The 14204-nt window shown below is 43.6% G+C and overlaps 1 long non-coding RNA gene across 1 annotated transcript in view; it reads right to left on the reverse strand.

Moving 5' to 3' along the window:
- Positions 1 to 10880: 10880 nt before the first annotated feature.
- LOC136363946 (uncharacterized) overlaps positions 10881 to 14204 on the reverse strand; it is a 151515-nt gene continuing 148191 nt past the window's right edge. The window contains exon 2 of the long non-coding RNA XR_010744091.1: positions 10881 to 10965. This is a non-coding gene — a long non-coding RNA (uncharacterized lncRNA). The remainder of the gene's footprint in view (positions 10966 to 14204) is intronic.

Below are 14204 nucleotides of genomic sequence, written 5' to 3' on the forward strand. Positions count from 1 at the left end.
ATATTTCTTTTTAACGTATCCAAGAGCTTCAAAAAATGGCATTTTTCCCACTCAGAAAGGAGGGAAATAGATAAATAAAAGGCTTAAATAGCACAAAACAAGAATCAGTGGAGTTATTTTGATTGTTCTCCTTTGATTTCTGAAGCCAGTGGAGTTGGGTTTGCACCCACCAGCTCTGAACTGGGCTCAGGAAGATTCCATGTGGGGAGCAGTTATCCCTCCAAAGGTCCCCTGCTGATGGCTGAGAGCAGAACTGAGGGGGAAAAAAAAAAAAAACTGGCAAGAAAGATATTTGCAAATATTTTAATAGTTGCCAATTTTCCTGATGTTATGAAGAGTGTGGCTGGGGCTGGAGATTTTCTTCAAGCCTCAGCTTTCAGAGGCAGTGATTAAATGAGAATCAGAGCCTTCCTTCAGATAAGCAAGAAAATCACAAGTCCCCAAAGTTGCAAAAAATTCTTGCGAATGTGTTCCAGTGACAACAGAGACTCGGATATAAAAGGCCAACCTTAAAAAAAATAAATAAACAACTTCCTCCCCACAACCTAATTTTTTGTTATTAAGTAAAAATATTTTTAGAAGTTAGAGTTGGCAGCTTTTCCATTTCAATTTTTTAATGAATTTTTGGGTTTGCTTGCAGCCTGAATGCAAGAACATTAAAAAATAATAATAATAATAATTATCAGAGCAGAGAGTTTCTCAGCGAAGAAGCTTTTCCACAAAAACCAGAATAAGGGATTTACATCCCTTGGTTTCTTTTTCTTCTGTATACCAGGTTTGTCTTGGGGCTTCCACTGGGTGGGGAGAGGGATTTCTCCAGAGGGAGAACCACCACCTAAAGCTGCTCCTTCCCTTCTCCCTGCTGAGTGCAGGAGAAGCAGAAATCCCATCTCCAATTCCCAATTTCCCAAATCCCAGCTGCAGGGAGCGTCCCTCAGCATCACCTGGCACAAAGCACGAGGATCAAATTGTCCAGTCTGGGACTGAAAAAGCACAGAGAGTGACCAGCAAGTTGAGACGGAGATACACAATTAAACTGGAATAATTTAGGGGAGAAAAATGCCCTAAATTCATTCTTCAGGCAATTTCCATTGTGCATAGCTGGGACAACTCCAGCGACAGATTTAAATGTCTTCCCCTTTTTTTTCTCCCACTATAATCTCACCTTTATCAGCTCAAAAAATCCAAAGATGACAGGGATTTTCAAGACCCTGGTGACAGGAGAGCTGGGAGTGAGCCCTGCCAGCCCATCCCTGGCACAGGGGGTGGAATGGGCTGCGGGAATGTCGAGGGAGATGCCTGGAATCATCGCTCCTGGCTCACCTCCAGTCAGCCACTAAAGAATCAGTCCCAGTAAAGTTCACGCCATGAGCACCGAGATGTGAAGTGCAGGGGGGAAAGCAATGGGAAATGTTACATCTGCAGGGAAGGAGTTTAATAAATGTTTAAGGGAAAAAGCTGCTCTCAAGATCCTGCTCTTCTCCATGAAATTAAGATATTGCTCGGATTGGGCCCTGGAGTTTGTGGAATCCCGAACTCAGTTGTCTCAATGAATTTGTGGGGCCTGGGTGATCCTGCCGTGTTTACCCAGCCCGAGCCAGAGCCTTGTGAGTTCCTTGAATCCTTTCCAACCCTTTCCCTGCTCCTCAGCAGCGAACACAGAAAACATCTTTAGCGAGTGCCTTCATTTCCAACTCGATTGACGCCGAAGACCCCATTCAAACTGCAAATGGGAAGAGTCTTTCTGGAGACGCCTTTTGCAGCTTTTCCCTCCTCCAGCTGCATTTGTGTTGGGCTCCTCGTTGCTGGGTGGAGCAGGGCATTTATGGGGACACTAAAATTGTGGTCTGAACCCAGGAGAGCGCGTTGGGATGAGCCACGTGTCCCCAAGAAGCCACATCGTGCAGAGCTGTCACACGGAGCCAGGGCTGTGCCATCCCACCCCTCATTTGTTCATTGATCAGCAGGAGACAGGCTCAGGAACAGCAGAATTCATCTAAAAGTACTGAAATACTCATCCAAAACAGGCTGGACGGAGCTTGGAGCAATAGAAAGGGAAAAAAAAAAACCCCACACATGGAAAAGTGATATTTATCAGCCAGTTAATTGTCAAGCATTTTAATTTAAGAGTTAGGAGAATGTAATTCTAATTATTACCGAATTATGCAGTCACACATTTTCATACTCAGTGGTGGTGGAGGTGTCCCTGCCCATGGCACGGCATTGGAATGTGATGGTGATGAGTTTTAAAGCCCCTTCCAACCCAGACCAGTCTGGGACTGATTAATTCGTGACAAGAAGGACATGGAGGGACTGAGCACATCCAAGGCAGGGAATGGAGATGGGAAGGGGCTGGAGAATTCCTGATGGAGCTGGAAAGGGGCTGAGCCTGGAGCAAAGGAGCTCAGGGGGGACCTGGTGGCTCTGCACAAGTCCCTGCCAGGAGGGGACAGGTCGGGCTGTGCTCCCAGGGCACAGGGACAGGAGCAGAGGGAACGGCCTCAGGCTGGGCCAGGGGAGCCTCAGGGTGGATATTTGGGGAAATCCCTTCATGGAAAGGGTTGTCCAGCCCTGGCCCAGCTGCCCAGGGCAGTGCTGGAGCTCCCATCCCTGGAGGGATTTAAAATCCATGTGGAGGTGACACTGGGGACATGGGGCAGTGGAGGGGAATGGTTGGGCTAAATCGGAGAGAGCTTTTCCAACCTCAGTGATTCAGGGATCCTGTCTTCTAAATCAAGAAGTGCCACTATGCCGAGCTATGAAAGTGAGACAGATTTAATTCCTGAATTCCCTAAACCCATAAAACTCAGATCTCCATCAATTTGCCTGAAAGGTACAAGCAGTGCATCCAACAACTTCAGAACTGTGTCTGGATTACACATCCCTGCACCAAGTTCTTGTCCACCCTGATTTTATGGATACATCTTTGAGGACTTTAGGACTTCATGAGGTTCCCAGTAAGTAGAAGTTGCTGTAAGACCTTTGACTCATGAGCAAAAATAAAGCAATACTTGGAGAAGTTGTACCTGACACACACAACACAAGACTGCCAGCAGCTCAGGAATGTGCAATCAGCAATTAGGACTATTTAATACTCCCAGATAGAAAGGGGGGGAAAAAAAGACACACATGGAAAAGTGAGATTTATCAGGCAGTTAATTGCCAAGCATTTTAATTTAAGAGTTAGGAAAATGTAATTCTAATTATTACCGAATTATGCAGTCATACATTTTCATACTCATGTAATAGAGGACCTTCGGAATGACATGACACATTTTAATTAAAACACAATTACTTATTGATGATTAGATCTGTTCAAACAGTGCCTCCCTTCCAGCACCTTTCCTTGTGTTCCTCACTGGTGAATGGCACATCAGAAATAGGAAGAGCTCAGATGTAGCAAATATTTTAGAGGTGTTAACTCCTTTTCTTTGTAAGTTTGTTTTTTAAAGCTGTCTCTCTAAATCTCAGGAATGACATAAAGAGCTATAAATAATACAAATTTCTCCTTTAGTTAGTTTATAATTTGACTTTGCTGCTCTTTTTGCCAAATAAAATTCACCCAGTCTTTCATTTGTTCTTCACACTGAGGACATGAACCATCAGAAACTTCCCAAAACTTCCATTATTCTTTTCCAAGCTTTAGCAAGGGGAAGTATTGAACCAAAACAGAAGAGCCAGGTGGGTTCTGAAAGACATTTACCCATAGGAATGTACAAAAACCACACCTTGGTCATCCTTCTTAGTGAATTTTTCCCTCTCTCCAGCCAAAAACCTATTTTAGATTTTCTTCATGAGCACATAAACCTTCAGATTTAGCAGCAAAACTAACTGAAACAATTTTTAAAACATGCCCAAACCAACATAACTTGGATTTTTTAGCTGTAAACATGAAAAAAGGAGGAGATATCAGAATTTTAACCCATTTTTCCCCATTTAGTGTGTTATAGAACACTTAAAATAGCTTCAAGATTGAAGAATAAATAAAAAAACCTTACAGCCAGTTGACTCAAAATCCAACACACAAGTGCAGAAGACCAAGGAAGTAAAAATTTAACCTTAGTCGTCTCCTGTTTTGTAAAGCCACAACACAAATGTTAATTTTTTGGTGGAAATCCCACACTGAAATTCTCTATTTTAGTTGTCAGCCAATGTAAGGAGCAAGAGAAACAGCAAATATTTCCTTCCTTACCTCTGGCATTGAGGATTGTCCCTGACAACAACAGCACTTCACATCTCATACTTGGAGGTGTTTTCTTCCATTCAAGGGTTTGTTGCCACTAATTAAGGAGATTCTCACTCCTAATTAATTAAAGTAATGAGCAGATTCTACCCCTCTGTTTAAAAGGGCTGGGCATTGGTTAGACTTTACAGCAGTTTAAAATCTTGATTATTTTTTCTTTGTTTCATCGGTTTTAAGATGGTGACATCTCAGCCTGGCATGTTAAAAATGTTACCAGTTTTCCCACTGGGTGACCTGCAAGAATTTCTGGTTTCTGTAATAAAAATTCCAAAGAAAATCCACCTGAGGTTAAATATATTTATTTTTTAATTATGCTTTGGAAGCTCATTCTGGAATTTCATCCCATGCTTCACTATTTTTTTGCATAACAAAGTTTTTATTCCTTATATCTTTAATTTTTTTTGTTTATACATATTCCTCTTTTACCTGATCATTTACCAGATGTTTGGGTGTCCAACCCCTGGAAAAAAAACACCCAATAAAACCCTCCCAGCTCCTCCGTTCCTTCAGGAGTGGGAGTGATTTAACCTTCAGCATAAATTCGAGGTTTAGTCTGTAGGGAAAACATTTATGGAACCACAGAGCTATTCTGGGCTAAACGACAGAACTGAACTTCCCAGTGACTCAGAATCTCAGCCAAACTTGTCCTAATTACGGAAGAGATAATTGTAATTTCTTGGGAGATGACAGCTGTGTTGTAACCCCAGAAATGCAACTTTCTGCCGTGGCTGCAAATAATCCTGCTCCTGCTCTTCCAGAGGAAACTTGGGGAGCCACAAACCAGGTGTACAAGGGGAACACAGGCACGTTCCAGTGGGGATTTTCTCCAGGATGATCACAAATCCATCGTGATCGGCAGGGAGCACAAGGAGCCTGGAAGTCTCCAAAGGCAGCAAGGAGAAAGGGAGCATTTTCCAGGGTTATTTTGGCAAGAGGGAGAATGATCTAAACCTGGGAGGAGCTGGTGACTCCCTCGAGGGCAGGGAGGTCCTGCAGAGAGACCTCCACAAATCTGAGGGACAAAAAATCACCAACCACGTGAAGTTCAACAAGGAAAAGTGCTGGATTCTGCAGCCAGGGATTTATGGACACATTGGGGAATGAGGCGTTGGAAAGCAGCGCCAGGGAAAGGGACCTGGGGGTCCTGGTTGAAGGAAAGTTGGATGTGAGTCAGTAGTGCCCTGGAGCCAGAGGGGACATCCCTGTCCTGGGTGGGGCATTGTCCTGCTCTGCTCTGGGGCAGCCTCACCTCGAGTTCTGGGGTGGTTTTGGGTGCCACAATATCAAAAAAGACATTAAGCTCTTAGAGAGTGTCCAAAGGAGCAACAAGGGAGGAAGGGTTTTCGGGAGAAGCCCTGTGAGGAGCAGCTGAGGGCACTTGGATGTTCAGCTGGAGGAGACTGAGGAGGGCAGAGCTCCTTGGGTCAGCAGCATCCTCTGAGGGAAATGCAGGGGCAGGAACTGAACTCTTCATTGTCATCATCAGGGACAGGAGCCAGGGAATGGCTGGAGCTGTGCCAGGGTAGGTTTGGGTTGGATTTCAGGGAAAGGTTCTTCCCCCAGAGTGTGCTGGCACAGCCCAGGCTCCCCAGGGAATGGGAATGGACCTGAGGCTGCCAGAGCTCCAGGAGAGTTTGGACACCCAGGGATGCCCAGGGTGGGATTGTTGGGAATGGGAGCTGCACTGGATCACCCCTGTGGGTCCCTTCTCACTCAGGATATTTTGTGATTCCTTGATCTTCAAGCTGGTGCCAAGGACTTGGACACAACGAGATGTCACAATCCAGCAAGTGCCACCAGCCCCCTGCAGCATCTCCTGGTGGGATCCTTGAGAACTGCTCATGGGGTGGGACATTCTTTGCCTGTGGGTGTTCACTTTAAACTTCTCTCACTGCTCCCGTATCCAGAGGGTAGGCAGGTGGAATTCAGGTCAAGGGGGAAAAAATAAATAGAATGTGGAGAAGAGGAGAGGGAAGCTAATGGAATATATTCCTTTTTGAGATTCACAAAGGGACAGTCAGAGCTGTACCACAGCTGATTTCACCAGTGCAGCTTTATCAAGATGGTTTTGCATTCTCCAAGTGCAGAGAGCACCCAGGGAGGATGTGTTTGCAGGGATTGCATTTCTTAAAGGAAGACAAAACCAATCAGCGATTAATACATAAAAGCCTGACACTCCATGTCGGGATAAAAAAGAAATTACAGCTCCCACTATGCAAAACCTGTGGGGAAGCTCTTCGGTCTTCCCAGCGTGAACAGGCTGGTGTTGAATATTCCCTAAAATCTGGTTATACATGTTTATTTCCAGCTCCTCTGAAAATGATGATGCAGGACATGCTCTTTCCTTGGTTTCTTTAATTTCAGTGTCTCTTCAGGCACTGATGCAGAATTTCCTCCTTTGTTTAAAGAGCTGAATGGGTTGGTTGTGATCTGCAAGATTCCCCTGTATGAATTCCAGCCATTTTCAGTAGGAAAGCCTTCCTATCAGGATATTTCCTAGTTTTCAGGCAATAAATCCAGTGCACCTGGGAAGAAATGGTCACACAAACATCCTTGGAGAGCTACGCCTGGTGGGAACATGTGCAAACCCACTTTAGCCAACTGGAAATTTGATTTTAATTGATTTAGATTTATCAATTAGATGTGTGAGAGAAATGAGATGACTGAAAAATGGATTTTCGGATGCCTGAGGAGGAAAACACTTGGGATAACTGGGATGTGACATCACAGTTGTCTGGAAGGGATGTGATGTCGTATTTTGTCTCCATTACACCATATCCTGGAATGGGAAGGGTCAACAACAGTGGTTATTGCCAATACCCCACTGGAATTGGCTCGAAACCTCAGGAATTTTCACCTAAACCATGTGGATTCAATACAGGGGTGGAGGGGGGAGAAAGCAGAGATAATTATAATAGTTAAAATTTAAAAAAAATTCAAAAGCAAAATGTACCGATGACTGAGTAGGTTTGATTGAAAAAGAGAATTATGTCCAAATAATCCCCCATCACATCTCTCCATGGGATGTGGAATGGGAACACCATTCCCAGTTGGTGGATAACTCTTGGGAATGTTTCACCTGAGGGCTTGGAGCAACCTGGTCTGGTAGAAGGTGCCCCTGCTCATGGCTGGGGAGCTGGAACAAGATGGTCCTTGAGGTCCCTTCCAAAAATCAGCAATTTTCAGATTTTTCACTCTGCAGCCATGGACTTGAGTGAAATCCTTCCTGTGGTTAAAAATGGTCTCTAAGCAACAAGCACTGAAATGTTTCCAAATCTTTTTTGCTTGACCCGGGATTTCTGCTGAGTTAGATGAGTAAACACTGGAATGACGTGACATTCCTGTTATTTATGTTCCATCCAAATAAGTGGGAGATAACCTAGGCAAATTTCCATTATCTAATTATAAAAACCTCCTCATATTCCCATGAAACTAATTTTAATTTGATGAAAAACAGACAAGTTGGAAATGGATTTCCTACGATTCGAGCGATAAGATTCTTTCTCAGTGTGTTCTCAATTTACCAAAGACTCCAAAATTGGAGATCTCTATTAATAAACATTGCTGGTTGCTCATGCAGTGACTTTGTGTTATTACACGCACACAAAAATAAAAAATAAAAGGAAAAAGCTCCTCTGCCGCAGTCCAGGGAAGGAGAAAGGAACCACACTGTGCTTTATTTTCAAGAGGGAGCTGCAGCAGGTGAAGCTCCTGCTTTGTTCAAAGCTGCTCTCAGCACGTGGTGGTCACAGGTGTTTAAAATGTCTGCAAGAGCTCCACAAAAAATTGCCTTTGGAGAGCAAACCCCTCAGCAGGGAGGTTGGAACTGGATGATCTTAAGGTCTCTTCAACCCAAACCATTCTGTGGTTCTGTGAGTTACAGGAAGCTCCTTGTAGCCATGATGTGCAGGGAATTTTCTGCAGCAGAAACAAACTGTGTTTTTGACAATTATTCTTTCTAAAAAGTCCCAATCCTGCTTTTCCTTACTCCTGGAAATTCCATAGCAGAATTCACTGCTTGAGTACAGGTTAGTGGCACCTCTCCTGAAACTTGTGACATTGTCCAATGTCTAAAGCATCCAGGAAAAAAGGAGCAGCAGCAAAAAACTCAGGTTTTGCTGCAGTCTGGACGCAGGTTTGACCACTTCTCCTTAAAACTAAGCCACAAAACCCCCGATTTCCTGCAAAATCTAAAAGGAAGATCAATTTAACTAATGATGTGGGGGTTCTGTGTCCCCGTGGACCTCACACATATTATTTATAGAATGCATTAATATTTCATTTTTCCCATCCCTAAACAGTCTTTGAGGGCGAGGAAAAAAATAAAAAAAAAAAAAAAGAGAGAGAGAGCTGGAGACAGGTAACATTTTAATTGAAATTAATGGGATTGGTTTGATTTCACCTCTGAGGGTATAAAAATCATTCATTTTTTTTTGTCATGAGAAGGATCTCTGTGTCTCACTAGTGCCCTGACAAGCACGACAAGCTGTAGATCACACTGAGAATCCACCTCTCACTAACCTGTGCCGTGTAGACCATCACCCTCCAGTTTGTGAGGAACCAGCGAGGAAGAAATGCAGAGATCATGAGAAGATAGAGCTAAAACTCTGCTTTTCCTTGGTGTTTTTTTATGCCAGCATCCCTTGGATGGGACGGTGCCCAGGCAGCCACGTTGCCATTTTTCCATCAGCTCCTGTCAGCAGCTGTAACCCCAGCCCAGGAACAGTGTGAGGAGTATTTTATGCTCCCTCTGTGCTGGACCTGGGCTGCTGAACGTGCCAAACCCGTGTGCTGAGCAATTGTTGTCCTCCAAAAGGCTCCTCTGGAGCTTTTCACCGGAGCTTTGCCAAAGCGGAGATGAAGCGGCACCAAAACTGGCAGTGGCAGCCACAGGCAGGAATCAGCTCACTGCAGCCCTTTCAGCCCTGCTCTAAATAGTTTTGTGCTGCCACAGGGTGTGCAGGAACCTCTTGGCTTTCATTTATAGGATTAGTATTTGTTTTTCCTACAATGGGGTAGAGTGAGGTGGTGTCTTCTGAACATCTGAGTTGCTCGGGAGGACAAATTGCCGAGATTTGGGCTTTGAGCTCCTCTCTGTGTTTGAAAACTCTAATCAGTGGAGCTCATGCTCTTAAGTCACTTAAACTACTCTCATAAATCACATGAAATCCTTTTAAACTTAAAATGGAACACAAACAGATCACCACCCCAGCCCCAAGTTGCCTCACGGCTCAGCCACAATTTGCCTCCAAGCACCCTCCCTCTCACTGTCCATTGTGGAATAATTTTCCTTTCTTTTCATTAAACCCCTTTTATAAAACTTCTTGCTGTACATTTTCCAACGACTATCACAGTCCCAAAGGCCAGCAGTACCTTGGCTAACTTGCATCTGCATGAATTCAGTCCCAATGCAGGGGAAGGTCTTGAAATTATTTCACTTTTGCTGTAATTTGTGAATTTTAAATGGGAAAATGAAATGCAACTCACAGGCAAAAGTGAGGAGTGAGTAAAACCCCACAGAAGCTTCAAGAGAGTAAATGGATGAGTCAAATATTACATTTGCTCCTTAGAAATTATAAAGAGGTCGCAAAATTTACCTAAAATTTCTTTTTATTGCCAGAAAATGCACTGAATATATAAAGGAATCCTATAGGACTTTGTGTTAGATGTTTAATTTTTGAGGTGGAAATGAACATAAAAACACCTCAGGAATTCTTTGTGAATATCAGGATTTCCTTCCCTCAATTATCCTAACCTGGTTTATCAGAGTTGGGATCCAGAGCACACAGCACAGCTACTGAAATACCCTGGACCCCAGAAAACATGGAAAAAATCCTACAAAACCCATTAGCCGATGTTTTTGGGGTTTTGGACTTTTTTTTTTTTTTTTTTTTAATTTCAACTCACAGACCAGGTTAGTCTAGTTCCTTTCAAGGATTTAATAGATAATAATAACAACTGCTTCTTCCGAGGAAAAGTGACCTATATTCCAGGTAAAGAAATATTCCTCCCAAAGAGGAATTTCACCAGCATGAAATGCTCTGCTAATAGCTACACTTGTATTATTTTTCATCTGGGTGCCCCAAGGATCTTCCTCCCCTATTCCTATGCCCAGTGCAGGGCCACCCTTTGTTACAACATTAAAATCTACTTAATATTTTTTTATCATTTCACATCACAGCCCCGGTAATTGTACCCTCAGGAGCAAGGCTTCTTCCTGCGTCTGCTTTTCAATATTATTGGCATCTCCCTCATTTGGGGACCTGGAATGATCTTTTTTGCATTTTCCCCGTGAAATGACAAACACGGCTGGTTGTGGCTCAAGCACTATTTGGAGCATGACCCCCTCGGCTCCTGGTGTTATCCAAATTAGATTTTGATCTTTGTCAATTAGGCTTTGCCACTGTGGACCTGCTGTGCCATTATCAGGAGAATCCCTGTCAGGGTTGGGAAGTCAGTGAACTTTGGAAGCCTTCCTCCACCTTCCAGGGATGTAGTTTTACAATCAAAGCTGTTAAAAATACAGTAATAAAATAATTTTTTTTGTCCACAGCCCCTGTTTCTGGCAATCTTTGCACTGTTTATCCTCAGACCAAGAATCGCTCCCGGCACGGAGAGCTCTGCCTTCCCATGGCAAAAAAAAAAAAAAAAAAAAAAAAAAAAAAAAAAAAAAAAAAAAAAAAAAAAAAAAAAAAAAAAAAAAAAAGAAAAATCCAAGCAATCTTGATTTCCACAAGCAATTTGGCTTTCCTTTTGCTCCTTTTCATGTTCTTGGCTTTGTAACGTAACCTGCCACAGATTTGTCTGGGGGCCAGTTCTGCTTCTGGGGGGAAAAAGAATATAGTGGCCAACTGAATAAAAAAGATGAATGCCAGGAAATCTTCTCTGGTTGTCACAGGGCAGGGCTGGGATGCTGCTGCAGCCCAAGGGCTCTGTCAGCTGGTTGGGCTTGAACTGGGCAGATACTGGGGGAATGTTGGGCCTGGCACAGACTCACCTCCCAACGTGCCTCCAGAGCCATCCCAAATCCTTTCATGTGGGGAGCCTGCCTGCCAAAAAAACTTCCTTTTCATTCTCACATTTTCAGTTCTGGCTCAGCTTTCCAAGGTGCTCTTGCAGGGTTTGGTACAGAGTTGCCCAGATGGGATACAGGAGCTGCTGTGTGGGCTGAGGGGAAGGAAGAACCTTCCTGGCATGAAGAAATAGCACTTCAAACCAGGATTTTCCAGCAGGAGAAGGTATTCCATGGGTTTTAAGGCCAAGAATGATCATCAGGTCCTACCCCGTGTGCACCAAAAATTGAGAGTTTTGCTGACTCAGTACTTGGTTGAATTTCAGCAGCTATCAAAAATTATGTTATGTTATGAATGAAAACTTCCCAGGATAAAAAGTCTCTTATCGACCAAGGGATGGAGGGACAGGACAAGGAATGGCTTCCCACAGCCAGAGGGTGGGGTTAGATGGGATATTGGATAGGAATTGTTCCCTGGGAGGGTGGGCAGGGCTGGCACAGGGTGCCCGGAGCAGCCCCTGGATCCCTGGCAGTGCCCAAGGCCAGGCTGGACACTGGGGTTGGAGCAGTCTGGGATAATGGAAATGTCCCTGCCATGACAGGGGTGGCACTGGATGAGCTTTAAAATCTCTTCTAACCCAAAGCATCCCATAATTCCATCACCTGCTCATGTTTTGCAGTGCTGAAAACTGCAGGATGTTTAAAGGCTGCTCCTGAGGGCAGCAATTCTCTTTGCTTCACTCCAGTCTCTGGTTCAGACCCAGCATTTTTTCTGCCTCAGAGACTTCTAAGCCAACCCATTCCAGGATCCTGGGATAACTCTGAGGATACTCCAGCACATCCATCCCCAAGATCCAGGGAATGCAGCTTTTGGCACTGTCCCTTTGATGCCTTGAGAAGGCTGACTTGAAATAGAGACTGGAGAATAAAGTTGGTATTTATTAAAAGGCCTTCAGGATCCACCTTGGGCAGGACAAGAGCTTGGCCAGGGCTACACCCAAAGGGACCCAAAATGGTCACAAAATGGTCACAAAATGGACCCAAAATGGTCACAAAATGGATCTCTGGTCACGAGGTCTCACATTTCTATAAGTTTTGGACCATTTGCATGTTGGGGTTTAATTGTCCAATTACAGCTTCAGTTTATGAGGTCTTGTTTCGTGTTTCTCTCTTCAGCCCACCCTTGTTTGTGCTTTGGGGCCTGAAAACTTGCAATGGTTGTCCTTGGTCTCCATCAGGAGAAGGATTTGTTTTGTGTTCCTGCTGTGTGCAGAGCTGAGTGACACTGTGAGCTCAGAGCTGCACCCTGGGCACCACAGAACCTGAAAAACATGAAAGTTAAAACTTAATCACCCTCTGCAGTAATTTGGAGGTTAACCCCAAATCAGCGTGTTTTTTTTTTCTTTTCTCACTACCAATTACTTTTTTGCAAGCTGGATCCAAACCTTCCCCCAACGTTTTGTTGTTGAGTACATGAAGGCAGAGCAGAGCAGATGAGCCACACACAGCCACAGCCGTCGGCTGCTCCCACAGTGACTTCCTTGGGAATGCTGGTGGAATTCAGCCATGGCAAAATGAGCCCCCCAGACGTGCTCGGGTTTGGTCCCTCGCTGCCCCGTTAGCAGACAGCTCCTCTGACCAGAATACACAAAATTCCAGCGAGGACAGGAGGGTTTCTAATACCTGCCAGCAGGGAACTAAATGTGGGAAGAGCGCTGGGAGCCAGCCTTGCACAGAACACTCACACCCAGGGAGGCTCGGGATAAACAAGCAGATGAAACGACTGCTTGGGAAAAGGGTTTCCACACACTGCCTTGGATGGACAGGATCGATTTTAACAAGACTGGGAGGATGCAGGGATGGCTTGCAATGGTTTGGGGCATTATCACCCCTTGTCACTCACTGAATTTTATTTTTTTTTACCAAGCCGATCGAGCTTCAATTTTATATATTTATATATATATAAACATTATATTATATTATATTATATAAATATTTATATATTTTTTTCCACCTTCAGTTTTCATCAAACAAAAGTTGTTAATTTTTCTGCAGGTGCAGAGAAGAAGAAATTTTTTGTTTTTTACAGGGTGTTTTTGGTAATAAAACCAAATCGTGCATTCTGAAAGATCTTCTGAAAGGTACAAATTTGGCCATAATCAAACCCCATGCAAAAAGGAAAATTAAGGACAAATTCTGAAGAAACCTGGGTTTTAACTGATATGATTATGTTTGGGTTTGATCCAGTGCAGTTTGACATTGAAAAGGTCTAGTCCAAGTCCTTAAAATATACACTGCTGATAATTTTTTACCTCTCAGCTTATTCAGCATGTTCAAGAACATGAACTAAGCTGTCTTGACTACAAATTAGCTGGATAGAAAAAGCCAGGACTAGATTTTTAGGATATTTTATTGTATAGCCTGCCTAAGACGTGAGGCACAGATTGTAAAGTTCATATATCATTTTGCAGGATTTATTTATTCTTTCTTGCCAACTCAGCTCCAAAGCCCAGAGGTCAAACCCTACAGCTCTTGACATCCATACTTTTGCCACTGACTTCACTGATGGCATCATTTCAGGCATGAAGACAAAATTTCTTGGTTGAGGGTTTTTGAACTCTCACTTTTAAAACCCTTCTAAAAAAAATCTCTATAAAAATCATAATGAGCATTTATAAAAATGGCTCTCCCAACTCAAACCTCAACTATCTAAAAAATGCTTCGAAGAGAATGAATGGAAAAATATCCAGGCCAGGCTTTGTCACGTCATGCTCAGGGTTTACGGTGTGGTTTGGAACTACTGAGTGAACTTTTGCAACAACTGCTGCACTTTATATTCTTGAGTGTTTTTAGCTGCTCTTGACACAGCGAGATATCCAGAGTCATGGATATGAACAATCCTGCTGGAAGATTATCTACTGGAAATTTATATCTTGGCTTCCCAGCTCT

Source organism: Sylvia atricapilla, chromosome 8 (genome assembly GCF_009819655.1).
Source record: "Sylvia atricapilla isolate bSylAtr1 chromosome 8, bSylAtr1.pri, whole genome shotgun sequence".
NCBI lineage: Eukaryota > Metazoa > Chordata > Aves > Passeriformes > Sylviidae > Sylvia > Sylvia atricapilla.